Source organism: Zalophus californianus, chromosome 3, assembly GCF_009762305.2.
Source record: "Zalophus californianus isolate mZalCal1 chromosome 3, mZalCal1.pri.v2, whole genome shotgun sequence".
Classification (NCBI taxonomy): Eukaryota; Metazoa; Chordata; class Mammalia; order Carnivora; family Otariidae; genus Zalophus; species Zalophus californianus.
This window is the reverse complement of record NC_045597.1, coordinates 82673115-82686327: the sequence shown is the minus strand read 5'-3', so window position 1 is coordinate 82686327 and position 13213 is coordinate 82673115. Positions and strand designations below refer to the sequence as shown.

Sequence of the window (13213 nt, the reverse complement as noted above, 5' to 3'; positions counted from 1 at the left end):
ACCACAATTCCTCTGACGTACTCTCCCATCACCTGGGGAGAAAACAGGACAAACCCTTGTACTGCCACCTCGTGGTTTGTCTGCTGAAAATAAGAATGAACAGGCTGGAATAGACCATGGACTCAGTGGGACTGAGATGGCTGACTTTAAGGACGGAAGATCCCCAAGAGGCTGGTAATTTACTGGAGTCAAGCAGTTAGCAAGCTATTCATTAATTAATAACGGGACAAAACCCAGAACTAATTTATGCTATTGGGCGAGAGGGGACAAAACCCAGAACTAATTTATGCTCTTGGGCCAGAGGTGCCAGGAACGCTAAAACAGAGAAACAAAAAGTTCAAAATTCTTCATTAATCTAGAGAGCCCATTTCAAAATAGCCTCCTTCTTCCATCTCTCAGGGAGAGCCTCACTCGATCTGCTACCACCAGGGGGCAGTAAGGAATCCAAAATAGTCCTTTCACTGCAAAGGGACCTTGATCAAATCAGGTTATCCGCAGAACCTGGGGGGTGTCTCCTGGAAATCCAAGGCTGTGTATCCCTGAGCCAAATTCCACCCCAGGAGCACTCTTACCACCTGCCACCACACACGCACACTGCCCAGTGTTACTCTATATGGCTTCTGATCTCCTACCATTTTGGATTCATTTCTTTGACCATGAACGACAGCTGGCATACGAAAGGGAGGACTATAACTGTTCCAGATATATATCCTAGTTAGTTCTGCCACTAGTAGCTAAATAAAGAGTAACCAGTATTGATTTCTGAGTCTTGTTTTTTCTTTCATAAAATGGGAGTAATGACAATAATATTTATTGAACCTTTACCTTACACGAGTCTCATGACAGCCAGATGAGGTAGGCACTATATCCTCATTTTACAGAAGATGAAAATGGGGCACAGAGAAATCAAGTAACTTGATCATGGTCACATCAGCTAGGAAGTGGTGAGTCAGGATTTAAACCCAGGCAGTTTGGCTCCAAGCCTTTGTGTGCCCATTCCTCTGAAGATTAAGAAAGGCAACAAAAAAAAGTTAGTGCCCACAGTTAGCCCTATATTAGTCATCTGATTTGGACTTTGCAGCCTTAAGATTCTTTAAAGCGTACTCTGCAAGCTAATATTGAGCTTGTGCATGTGTGGCCACAGGTGAGCAGATGGACCAGCTGCAAGCTGGAAGCTGCCCGTGGGCAGCCTAATAGAGGCGGCCCCCGCTCTTTGAAGGTGGGCTACCATGAAGGCCTGAACCCATCCCATCAAATTGTACCACAGCCCTGTGAGGTGCTGGTGCTCCCGTTTTACACATATGGCATTGATATCCCACCCACTCTTTCTCCTCTACTCTTTTGTATCTCCTTGTAACCCATAATCCCCAAACAACAGGGAAATTCTTCCCTCTCATAAGGAGCTGGCAGAAAGACAGTCTCCTTTCTGAGTGACTCCATTAGAAACCCCATTAAGAAACTTGCAGACATCAGACAAAAGAACTTGCCAGCAGTAAGATTTGCAATTGTACCCACTGGTCATGGGGAAGGGACACACAATTGGTATAATTCAGCTCAAAGCAGCTCAAAGAAGAAAGCTGGGAAATAGGAGGAGCCAAGCTCTGGAGTAATGTCTGCTGACAAGAGGCCTGGATCGGGGAACCAGAAGGGGTTTTGCTTTAGGACTGAACAGCCTGTGAGTACAAGATGCCAACAGAGCCAGGTTTCCCAAGACAATCTCGATTTCAAAATTTCATCTGCTGTCAATCACACATTTCTAGTTTTAGTATAAAAACCATGGTTTCTTCTAGGGCAGGTTCTAGACTGAAGAAGTCTTTGAAAGCAAGGCTTGCATACTGGGGTGTGCTTGGTGCAAGGCTGGCATGGCGTACCCTCCCCAGCTTCTCCCAGAAGCTTGAGTTCTGTGTTTTGATAACCAGCAGGGGAAGACCCATTAACCCTTAACAACAAGGTCAACAACTTGAAATAGGCTTGAAGCCATTTTTAGAAAGCTAAGCCTATTCCCTGCAGAGAAAGGAATAGCAATTCCCTTCCTACTAGGTGCACTGCCTATTCTTTTTTTTTAAATTTTTTTATTGTTATGTTAATCACCATATATTACATCATTAGTTTTTGATGTAGTGTTCCATGATTCATTGTTTGTGCATAACACCCAGTGCTCCATGCAGAATGTGCCCTCTTTAATACCCACCACCAGGCTAACCCATCCCCCTACCCTCCTCCCCTCTAGAACCCTCAGTTTGTTTTTCAGAGTCCATCGTCTCTCATGGTTCGTCTCCCCCTCTGACTTACTCCCCTTCATTCTTCCCCTCCTGCTATCTTCTTCTTTTTCTTTTTTTTAACATATGTTGCATTATTTGTTTCAGAAGTACAGATCTGTGATTCAAGTCTTGCACAATTCACAGCGCTCACCATAGCACATACCCTACCCAATGTCTATCACCTAGCCACCCCATCCCTCCCACCCCCCACCACTCCAGCAACACTCAGTTTGTTTACTGAGATTAAGAATTCCTCATATCAGTGAGGTCATATGATACATGTCTTTCTCTGATTGACTTATTTCACTCAGCATAACACCCTCCAGTTTCATCCATGTCATTGCAAATGGCAAGATCTCATGCCTTTTGATGGATGCATAATATTCCATTGTGTATATATAACACCTCTTCTTTATCCATTCATCTGTCGATGGACATCTTGGCTCTTTCCACAGTTTGGCTATTGTGGACATTGCTGCTATAAACATTGGGGTGCACATACCCCTTCGGATCCCTACATTTGTATCTTTGTGGTAAATACCCAGTTTCACTGCCTATTCTTATGTAAACTGCAGAGCAGCCTTGCAAGGCACCATTACTCCATTTTACAGATACTTTGTGCTCTGGCAGGTTAAGTACTCACCTAGGTGACACAGCTGACAGGTAATGCACCAAGATCTGAAAACACATTTCACCATTTTCTATGCCCAACCTGTTTTGTGGATTTTCAGAAGGAAGAATTAACATCAAAGCCAGGGAGACAAGGTCTTTCCCCTTTTCTTGCTCCAGTGGTGACAGAACCATAAGGGAATGAGTCAAGTTGATTTTTAATTAACAAGAAGTCAGAGGGTCTTCCCAGGATCTGGGGGAGTGGACCTAAGTTTCCCAGATTGCTGGCATGAAACATCTCCTGAAGCAGGATCCACAGGATTTGGAAGGCAAATGATGAGATTGACAATCAAATAATTTTGGAAAATGCCATAAGGTTAAACTGATGTTTCTTCCACAGACTAGTGGACATTGCAAATGTCCAAGTGCAGGAAGCTGAGGTATAGAAAAGTTCCTTGTAGACCAGTATAGGGCTGGGAAAGGTGACTTGTGCCCCAGCTTTCCCACCATCTGGCTGGGCACCTTGGGTCCCTTTAGGAACTGTGGTCTTTCATTAATAAAGTCAAGTGGCTGTCATGTGGTAATGTTCAATGTGGTAATCAGAGTTCCTCTCCCTCTGATATTGCATGGCTGCAGACATGCTTCTGGGGAGCTCCCCACCCTTACTCTAATGCCTACTACAGTGCTACCTAAGACCAGGTACTTCCTCCTTGGAGCCTCTGTTCCTCATCTACAAAATAAGGCTGACAGCACTTTTCCTAGGAGAGCTGACGATTAAATGACAACCTGTGACATGTAAGTAGCAACCAAATAGTTTCCTCTCCCTCAGTTTCCATCTTGGAACTGACTAAGACTGCCATGACTTTGGGCACTTGTTAATTCACTCACCTCAATGCACACATTTCTGAGAGGATTACATGGGAATGGACACAAGAAAATAAGAACCATTCAAACATGAAGCATTGCTCTGTTCTAGAGGAAGGAACAAGGCCAGAGAGCCCCTTCTCTATCTCCTCTCCAGGACAGTATCCTGGCAGCTCAAAGCCCAGGGATGTACTCCCTCCAGCTAAGCCAGTCTCTGGGCCCTGCCCCTATACATTTCGTGCTCTCTTCTGCTTTTTCATCTTAACGTGCCCATCCCTCCATCTGAAATGTACCCCTTCCTGACTACCCAGTTCTACCAAAAGTCCTATCCTATTCTCAATGGCCATGTTAAGTCTCACCTCTCCTGTTAGGCCTTGTCTTTACACATTTTGCCAACATTCACCTGCTCTGTCCTCTTATCTCCTCCTTCGCCAGGGCTGGGGAGGAAGCTGCATGAGGGAAAAGCGGCAACACATATAGAAGACACAGTCTCGAAGGCCACTAATTTCTCCCACAGAAGTATTTCTATACAAGGCCCTTGTATGGGAATGACTGAAGAGTTTGACTATTGTTCTCAGAGGCAGGAGACTTTTGCATTGCACCAAAACCTTGAGCCTCTTCAGTGAATGTGCCCGGAAAGGCAAATAATAGAGCTTTTCAGTTGTTGCCAGGGCAAGCCTGAGAGCAAAATGGGTCCCATTAGCCATGACTAGTTCCAGTGAGGGGGCCTCACTCAGCTCCTTCTATGTCTGCATGCACCTAATGTCCACGAAACAATTCAGTTCCCAGCAAGAGCCCCTGGCCCCCAAGGTCAACAAGCAAATACACAGAACCATTTCTACCCTTTTCTTACAGGGTTTCACTTGATAAGAAGTGGCCATTTCTCAGGGGAAAAAGGGCTCTGTTTGAGTGCAAATGCATCAACTCTCTGCTCCAACACAGGACGTACTCTGCTGGTGCTCCCCCTGCCTCTCTGGCTTCTTCCCACACCCTTATTTCTCCCTAACTGTGGAAGCCATTGTCCCCCCAGGCAGCTTCTATGCTCTTTCTAATTCTAGACACAGCCCCTGGGTCATCTGGTCTACTGTGGCTTCAAGTGCTGCCTGTGTGCTCAGCACACAAAATAGCTGTCACCACCTTCCTCTCCAGACCTGCAGATCTAACTGCCTACCAGGGCTCACTGCTTATCTCATAGACACCTCAAAGTCAGGTTCCAAACAAGCACAGTGACCTCTCTCTGCCTCTTCTGTATTCCCTATTCATCAATCATACCATCATTGAGCCAACTGATGAGCACAGAAACCCTGAGCCCTTCTAGACCTCCTCTCTCATTCATCCCACATCCTAACTGGCTCCAAGTCTAGTTATACGTCCTGAGTGCTCCACATAAATCCTCTTCTCTGTCCCATTGCCACTGATCCAGGTGTACCCTCTCATTACTAGCAGCTTCCGAAGTACTCTGTAGGCCTCCAGCCTTACTCTTCCCACTCTGTTGCCAGACAGATCTTTCTAAACCATGAATTAGACAGTTTATCACATCTGTGAAATACCTTCTGTGTAGGCTGAATAATAACTCCCATGGTGTTCATGTCCTAATATCTAGGACCTGTGAATGTCACCTTTTATGGCAAAAGAGACTTTGCAGATATGATTATGTTCAGGATGTTGTGATGGGGAGCTCACCCTAGATCATCCAAGTGGGCCCAATGTAATCACCATGGGCCTTCTCAGGGGGATGAAGGAGGATCAGAGGAGGAGACTGCGTAATGCTGAAGGCAGAGATGAAGTAATGCTTTTGAAGATGGAGCAGGTCATAGGCCTAGGAATTCAGGCTGTCACTAGGAGCTGAAAAAGGCAAGGAAATGGATTCTGGAATAAAAGTATCAGATATCAGAATAATGAGGCTCTAGGAAGAGAGATTTTAGGAGTTACCAAGCCTATTTTATTGAGTACCATGTAAATGGCCACCTCTTACTTTATTTTTAAGGCTGGTCCTAGGTGGAATGAGGCCATCCTGCTGTTAGTAGGTCCAAACCTCATCCAGACCCTATAGCAGACCTGGTATTTTTATTCAGTTCTAAAAAGGTTCCCCTGTTCAGGTCCTGAACCTAACTTGGCAGGGATTTTAATCCACAAAGGAATGTGGCTGCCCAAAGAGCTAATGCCATCTTAGGATGCATCAACTGACAAACACTGTACAGAAGAAGAATGAGGTCAAGTCCCACACTCCCCTGGGCCAGTCAGACCACAGTAGCCTGATCTCAGTTCTGAGGCCCATGCTTCAGTAAAATCCTGACAGATTTGATCACAGAACAGTGATCAAGATGCGAAATAAGCTCAAAATCATGTTGAAGGAAGAATGATTAAGCAATGGAGTTTGTTTAACCCCAGGGGGAAAAAAGATGCCTTAAAAGGCAGAAAAAGATTAAAGATCTTCACCTTTATTAACTAATACATGGGAGAGAAATTAGACATGTTCTGTGTGGATTAGAGGAAAGAAAGGACATCCACTAATGACAGTACTGCAGGGGCACATGAAGGTGAGAGCTGGGACTGGGACTGTGGGTAGGCCACGCAATACCTAGGGGCCAGATCCTTCTGGAAAATAATGATGAGGAGGAAGAGAAGGATAATAACAGAACCTTTCTCATGTGGGAAGAATTACTTGAGACAGTATTTCTGAGACTCAGCACAGTTCTGGCAATAATTACTGTATTATAAACGGTAAGACAGTATTATCGACAGGAGAAAAATTCTATTTAATACAAGAGTGACTTTCCAGCAATTACAGCTGCCCAATAGCTTGCAGGCAGCCTCAGAAGGCACCTGAGAGGGTTGCACAGGGATGGAGCACTTGAAAACAATTCTCTAAACCCCCACCATCTACTCAAAGCCCACCTATCTGGAAAGGCCCAGTGCAAATGTCTCCCTTTTGAGATGCCTGTTATCACTATGCTAACCCTCCCCAAATCCTTCAAAATCTTAAATTGTGGTTGTTAGTTTCCTAATCAAATCCTTGCTTAAATAACAAGCTCCTCCTGTGAGAACAAGAAACACAACTCTGTATTTTGCAGCATTGTAGGAGTTCTGCACGTGACAGAGATATTCGAGAAATGCTGGCCAGTTGACTGGTTCCATTCCCAAAACACGTAGCCATTTCATGCCCTTGCCATCAAAGGGAAGTTGTTAAATCCAGCTGCTGTCACTTATACCTCCTCACCTTTTTAAAGACTTATTGAGGTATAATTTACATACCATACAGATTACTCATTTAAAGTAGACGATTGGATTTTTTTAAATAAACTCATAGAGTTGTACAACCATAAACCCCAATCTACTTTGAGAATGTTTCCCCTCCCTTCAGAGGAAATCCTACTAGAATTCCCTCCCTATTACACATCCCAACAAACACATCTCAACCTCACCCTACTTTCTGTCTCTATAGACTTGCCTATTCTGAATATTTCCTATAGGTGGGATTGTATGTCATCTTTGTGACTGGCTCCTGTCACTAGCCATAATTATTTTGAGATTCATCTATGTTGTATTTGTCAATAATTCATTCCTTTGTTGCTGAGCAGTATTCCATTGAATGGATATGCCACAATTTGTTTTTCCTCTCAACTGCTGATGGACATTTGAGTTATTCATAGTTTGGGACTATTATAAATAAAGTTGCTCTGAGTATTCATGTACAAGTCTTTGTGTGGATGTATGCTTTCATTTCTCTTGCATAAATGCATAGAGGGGAACTGCTGGGTCAGGTGGTAACACTATGTTTAACACTTTGAAAAACTGCCAGTTTTCCAAAGTGGTTGCACCATTTTACAGTCTAGCCAGGAATGTATGAGGCTTCCAACTTCTCCAGATCCTCACCAACACTTTCTATATTTTTTTATTACAGCCATGCTAGTGCGTGTGAAGTGCTCTGTGATTTTGATTTGCATTTTCCTAATGACTAGTGATACTGAGCAAATTTGGATGTGTTTATTGGCCACTTGTACAGCCTCTCTGGAGAAATAGCAATTCAAAATCCTTTGCCTACTTTTACATTTGGGTTGCGTTATTATTGAGTTGTAAGCGTTGTTTATGTAAATCCTGGATATAAATGTCTTATCAGATATACGATTTACAAATATTTTCTCCCATTCTGTGTACTTTTAACTTTCTTGATGGTATTTTTTTTTTGTTTGCAGCACAAAAGTTTTTTCAGACCAAATTTTTATGTTTCTTTGTCATTTCTCAAATGTTTTTCAGTCATTGATTTCCAACTTAATTCCATTTTAGTTGAAGAACATACTTTGTATGATTTCAATCTTTTTATATTTTTTATGCTTGTTTTATGGTTTAACATATGGTCTATTCTGGAGACTGTTTCATTCACACTTGAGAAGAATGTGTATTCTACTTTTGTTTGGGGTAATGTTCTATAGAGGTCTATTAGTTCTAAATAGTTCATGGTGTTGTTCAAGTCCTCTGTATCCTTGTTGGTCTTTTGCCTACTTGTTTTATCAATTAATTAAAGTCTGATGTTGAAGTCTCCAACTATTATTATTAAATTGTTTATTGCTCCCATCAATTCTGCCTATTTCTGCTTCCTATACTTTGGGACTCTGTTATTAAGTACATACGTATTTTTGATTATTATATCATCTGGATGGATCAACCCTTTTATCATTATAAAACGTCCCTCTTGCTGAGGTCTGTGCAGACTTTCACAGACCAATCAAAGCAAGAAGCTGTTAAGAATAACCTGGTGGAGGCCTTGAAGAGAAAGCAGCAGTGTTAGAGCTCAGCTCCACGCTGCCTGGACACACTACAAGCTCATTAGATTCCTTTCTTAGAGAACTTGTCTTCTGCTCCCTTCCCCCGTCCCTCACCTCCCCACCAGGTCACATAACACCGGCTTCACTGACCACACAGCACCATCTCTCCCTGAGAATAAAGCCCATAAACACCCTCCGTGTCTGAGGCCTCCTTCCCACCACGTTTTGCTATCAGAACTCTCCATATTTCCACAGAGACCGTGTGTTTTCATTTGCTCCAGGCCCCCACCTGCCCCCCCATTTATAGGCATAAAAAACACTGTCCACCTCCCCTTGCCTCCCACCTTTTTGTTACATTGGTGTAAAAAGTGTAAAACAAAAAAATTTTATGAACTAACAACAACAACAAAAAGTTCCTCTTTATCTGTAGTAAAATTTTTTGTTTTAAAGCCTGTTTGGGCTGATACATGTATAGTCACTCGTGTTCATGTTGTTTTCACAGTATATTTTTCCACTCTAAGTTTCAACATATTTGTGTATTTGAATCTAAAGAGTCTCTTATAAGAGCATATACAGAGTGTCTTTGACTTACAGTGGGGTTGCATCCCAATAAACCCAACATAAGTTAAAAATATCATAAGTCAAAATGCATTTAATATGCCTAACCTACCAAACATAGACTCGCCCACCTTACACATGTTCAGACACTTACATTAGCATATAGTTGGGCAAAATCATCTAACAAAAAGCCTATTTTATCATAAAGTGTTGAATATCTCATGTAATTTATTGAATGTTCTACGGACAGTGAAAAACAGAACGGTTGTAAATGTATCAGTTGCTTGCCCTCATGGTCCCACAGCTAACTGGGAGCTGTCTTCACTGCTCCTGCGCAGCATCACGAGACAGTATCTTAACACATATTGCTTACCTGGGAAAAGATCAAAATTCAAAATTCAAAGTACAGTTTCTACTGAATGTGTATTGCTTTTGCACCATGATAAAGTGAAAAATTAGTAAGTGGAAACATCACAAGTCAGGAACAACCCAGTTGGATGTAGTTTTTTTGATTTGGGTTTTTTTTTTTTAATCCATTCTGACAACCTCTGCTTTAGATGAGATCTTCCACTTAGTCTCATTTTCTTTATGTGTCATGTCTTTTTTGTGTTCCTCCTTCATTACCTTCTTTGCCTTTAGAATATCTTCTAGTGTGATATTTTAATTTCTTTAATGTGTTTTTTTCCCACACTTTTTTAGTTGTTTTCTTAGTGCTTACAATATTCATCTCATCTTACCAGGATCTGCTTCAGATTTATATGAACTTAATTCCAATGAGATATAAAAACTTTACTTCTATATAGCTCCACTTTCTTCTCCTTTTTTGGTGCTATTAGTTTTGTACACACTGTGTCTATAGATGTTACAAACCCATCAACACGTTGCTATAATTATTACTCTATACAATTTTATATATATATATATTTAAAGATTTTATTTAATTATTTTAGAGAGAGAGAGCAAGCGTGAGCCAGGATGGGCAGAGGAGGAGGGAGAAGGAATCTGAAGCAGACTTCACACTGAGTGTGGAGTCCGATGTGGGGCTTTCTCCCACAACCGCAAGATCATGACCTGAGCCAAAACCGAGTCGGACGCTCAACTGACTGAGCCACCCAAGTGCTTCCAATTTTATGTATTTTTAAAAAGCTGAGAGAAGTATATATTTACAGAGTTTGTTATATTAACCTTCTTAGTTACCATTTCTGATTCTCTTCATTTCCTTCTATGGATTTGAGTTATCATCTGGTAAGGTACGATACAGCTTCATTCTCAATCAATCATTTGTGCTGTATGCAACCCACATCTGATGTCACCACTCCGACTCTCCACCACCCTCAGGAAATGTCTGGGCTAAGGCCCATCCTGGTCCTACTCTGCTTCCAGAACTATCTCTTCCATGTCCCAGCGCATACCCTGTGCTTCTCCTGAGACTCGCATGCTCGCAACATACACCCTCACTGATCCTTTGCCTTTTTGCATGTTGTCCTTTCTTGCTTCACCAGGCTCCCCCTCAGCTCACGCTTCAGAGTCTCCCTCAAGTCCCACCTTAGCCGTGCCGCCTTCTTTGAGGTTCTCAGGCACCCCGACACCAGTGCCTCCCACAGTCCTGCATAATGGCCTACTTACCTGTCTGCCTCCCTGGTTTCCCAGGAGTGCTTCGTCTCCTGGGCGCCCTAATTCTGACTGCTTTTTGGTTCAGTCCCCGGCTGCACAGACATTGCTGTTGTTATTGCCATTGATGCTGTTGCTGCAGCTGCTATCGGCTGATCTTTCTCCCCCACTAGACGTACAGGCTCTGCTGAGGGGACAGCATGGCTCAGTCCCTCTAGAACCCCAGCTCCCGGCACAGCACAGGGCCCACAAGAGCAGATGCTCAGCAACACTTCTGAGTGAAAATTGTGAAGTTGGAGGAATTTGTCTCTCCTATTATAAAAATAACATCTATAATAACAAAATAGCTAAGTATGCAATGCTCACCACATCTTGTACCTTTTTATACATTATTTAATCCTAAAATGATGCAGGTGGTATTGTCTTTATTCTACACACACCTTTATGAAGCTCAGAACAACAACCTGCCCAAGCTATTTGCACAAGCTACTGTCTGGTGGTGTTTAAATCGGGATGAGGTCTTTCTGACTCCCAATGTCTGAGTGTACAAACATTAACTCGTGATGTCTCATGAATGTTATAGAATCTCCAGGACACTGGCACAGTGACTCTTAATATCCTCACGTTTCCTGCTGGCTATGTCCACGGAGGGCCTGTGAGGGTCAGTGACTTACTCTGGATCACAGGTGAGCTGAGGACAGCAGCAGTCAGGAGGATTCCAGTAGCCATGTGTCCATGTTGGTGCTGTCACTCTGCTTTTTCTTGTGACCCACAAAATGCTGGCCTCTGACCTGCAGCTTCGCAGGTACACTGGAGACCCACAGCCTACCCCACTCCAATCTCTAGGACGAGAGACAGTGTGCAGCCACCCATCTAAACCCTGGCACCAGGTCCTGTTCCTCCTTAGGCCAAGCAAAAGAGGTTTGCCCAAGCTGAAGGAAATCCTCCCAGGCGCTGACTGGAGCCCACTCTTGCCCACATATCCTAGCTGTCCATCTCGTGGGGGAAGAGCGTAGCCTTCCTTCTTCTGAAAAGACATAGCTGCCCAAGAAACAACACTGCACAACTAATGCAAACCAGAGCTGGGTGTGGAGCCTGCACAGGCTCTTCTCCCAACAAATGAAATAACAAGCCACATATGGAGTGGGCCTCACCCACTTGTGGCCAGCAGACAATGTCTGTCACCATTTATGGCCACATCCTGACTTGTGTCCTCTCTGCCCTGTCTTTCCCAGATCTCGCCTCTCTCCTCGCCCCACCACAGGCAAGGGAAAGGCATGCACTGACCTTTGGTCACAGAGAACCTGTCCCATCCCAGCTACAGTCAGTACTTGTCCTTCTCCAAATGCAAGCATGTCTGCACTTCAATAGCAGTCAGGACTCCTGACTTTTGATTAGTGTCCTACACAGTGCACAAACCTGGAGAACCTCACATCCCATCTGACCATTCCACAGCCCTGAGTGGGAAACCCAGCAAGATGATTATTCTAGTTTTGCACCAGAACAGACCTACTCAGAGGACTGAGCGAACTGCTTATAGTGGATCTGCAGGCATGGCAGTCCCAGGTCCCAGCCCAGGCTATTCTGCAGGCTGCATGGTGGGGCCTGGAGTATATCATGCTCTGCACAGGGATAGTCTTCTTCTTCTGACACAGAAGCACATGCATGACAGAGGGCCTGGATGGCCCCAGAACGTCATCAGAAAGGGTCTCCCTGGAAAGCCTAAACTGCTAGGGCTGCCCACTATGCAGCCAAGTGGGGGTTTTGAAGTTGGATCTTGTTCCATTACTTCTTTGTTCCCCCAACACCACTGTGCTCACCACCTCGAAGAGTTTTAATTCTTTCATCTACAAATTGAGGCCTCTGTGAGGAGATACACCTGCCTGGCTGCTGCCGCATCACCCCTGCTGGAGGATCTGCCATTCTCACAGTTTGTCTTCACTACCCACTGGTGGGTGTTTTATTTATTGTGTGGCCCGTTGTGTTAGGACACATGCAGCTGGACCACAGAGGAGCCTGTGTGTCCTGAGAGAGGCATTGGGCCATTTGGGGGGGATTTGGAATTGGGAGTTGTGGGCGATAGACAAGTTGGAGGGGGTCCCAGGACCTGGCTCACTGGAGAAGCATAGAGCCAGTTCCCAGAAAAAAGCAATCTTTGAATGTGGTGACCCAGCCACTGTCTGTATCAATAACTCTCTGGGCAGACTCCAGACCACAGGGGTCACCAGAAGTGCCTGTTCCCCTGAAGTGCCCTGAGAGGTGACTCTACCTGCATGAAGAAGGATACAGCACACACTCAGCCAACGCGGCTTTTACTCTGTCCCTCAGACATAAATCATGTTGATCACACACATTTCTAGTAAGATGTGATATAGATGGCTTTGGGGACTAGGGCTGGATCCTCTGTGGGAATTTGGGGGAATCTGTTCCTTCCTCCTAGGGAGGCTTATCCAGCTATCTTCGTGTGTCACTTTGAGGATACTCTGGAAGTGTGCACTCCAAGTTCCTTCAAGAACCCTCAGTGAGCCAGACTGGCCTGATCCA

The 13213-nt window shown here is 44.1% G+C and overlaps 1 protein-coding gene across 3 annotated transcripts in view; it reads right to left on the bottom strand.

Moving 5' to 3' along the window:
* The window catches only part of ARHGEF4 (Rho guanine nucleotide exchange factor 4), a 253138-nt gene that overhangs the window by 227334 nt on the left and 12591 nt on the right, over positions 1-13213 (bottom strand). The gene's annotated exons all lie outside the window — the stretch shown is intronic.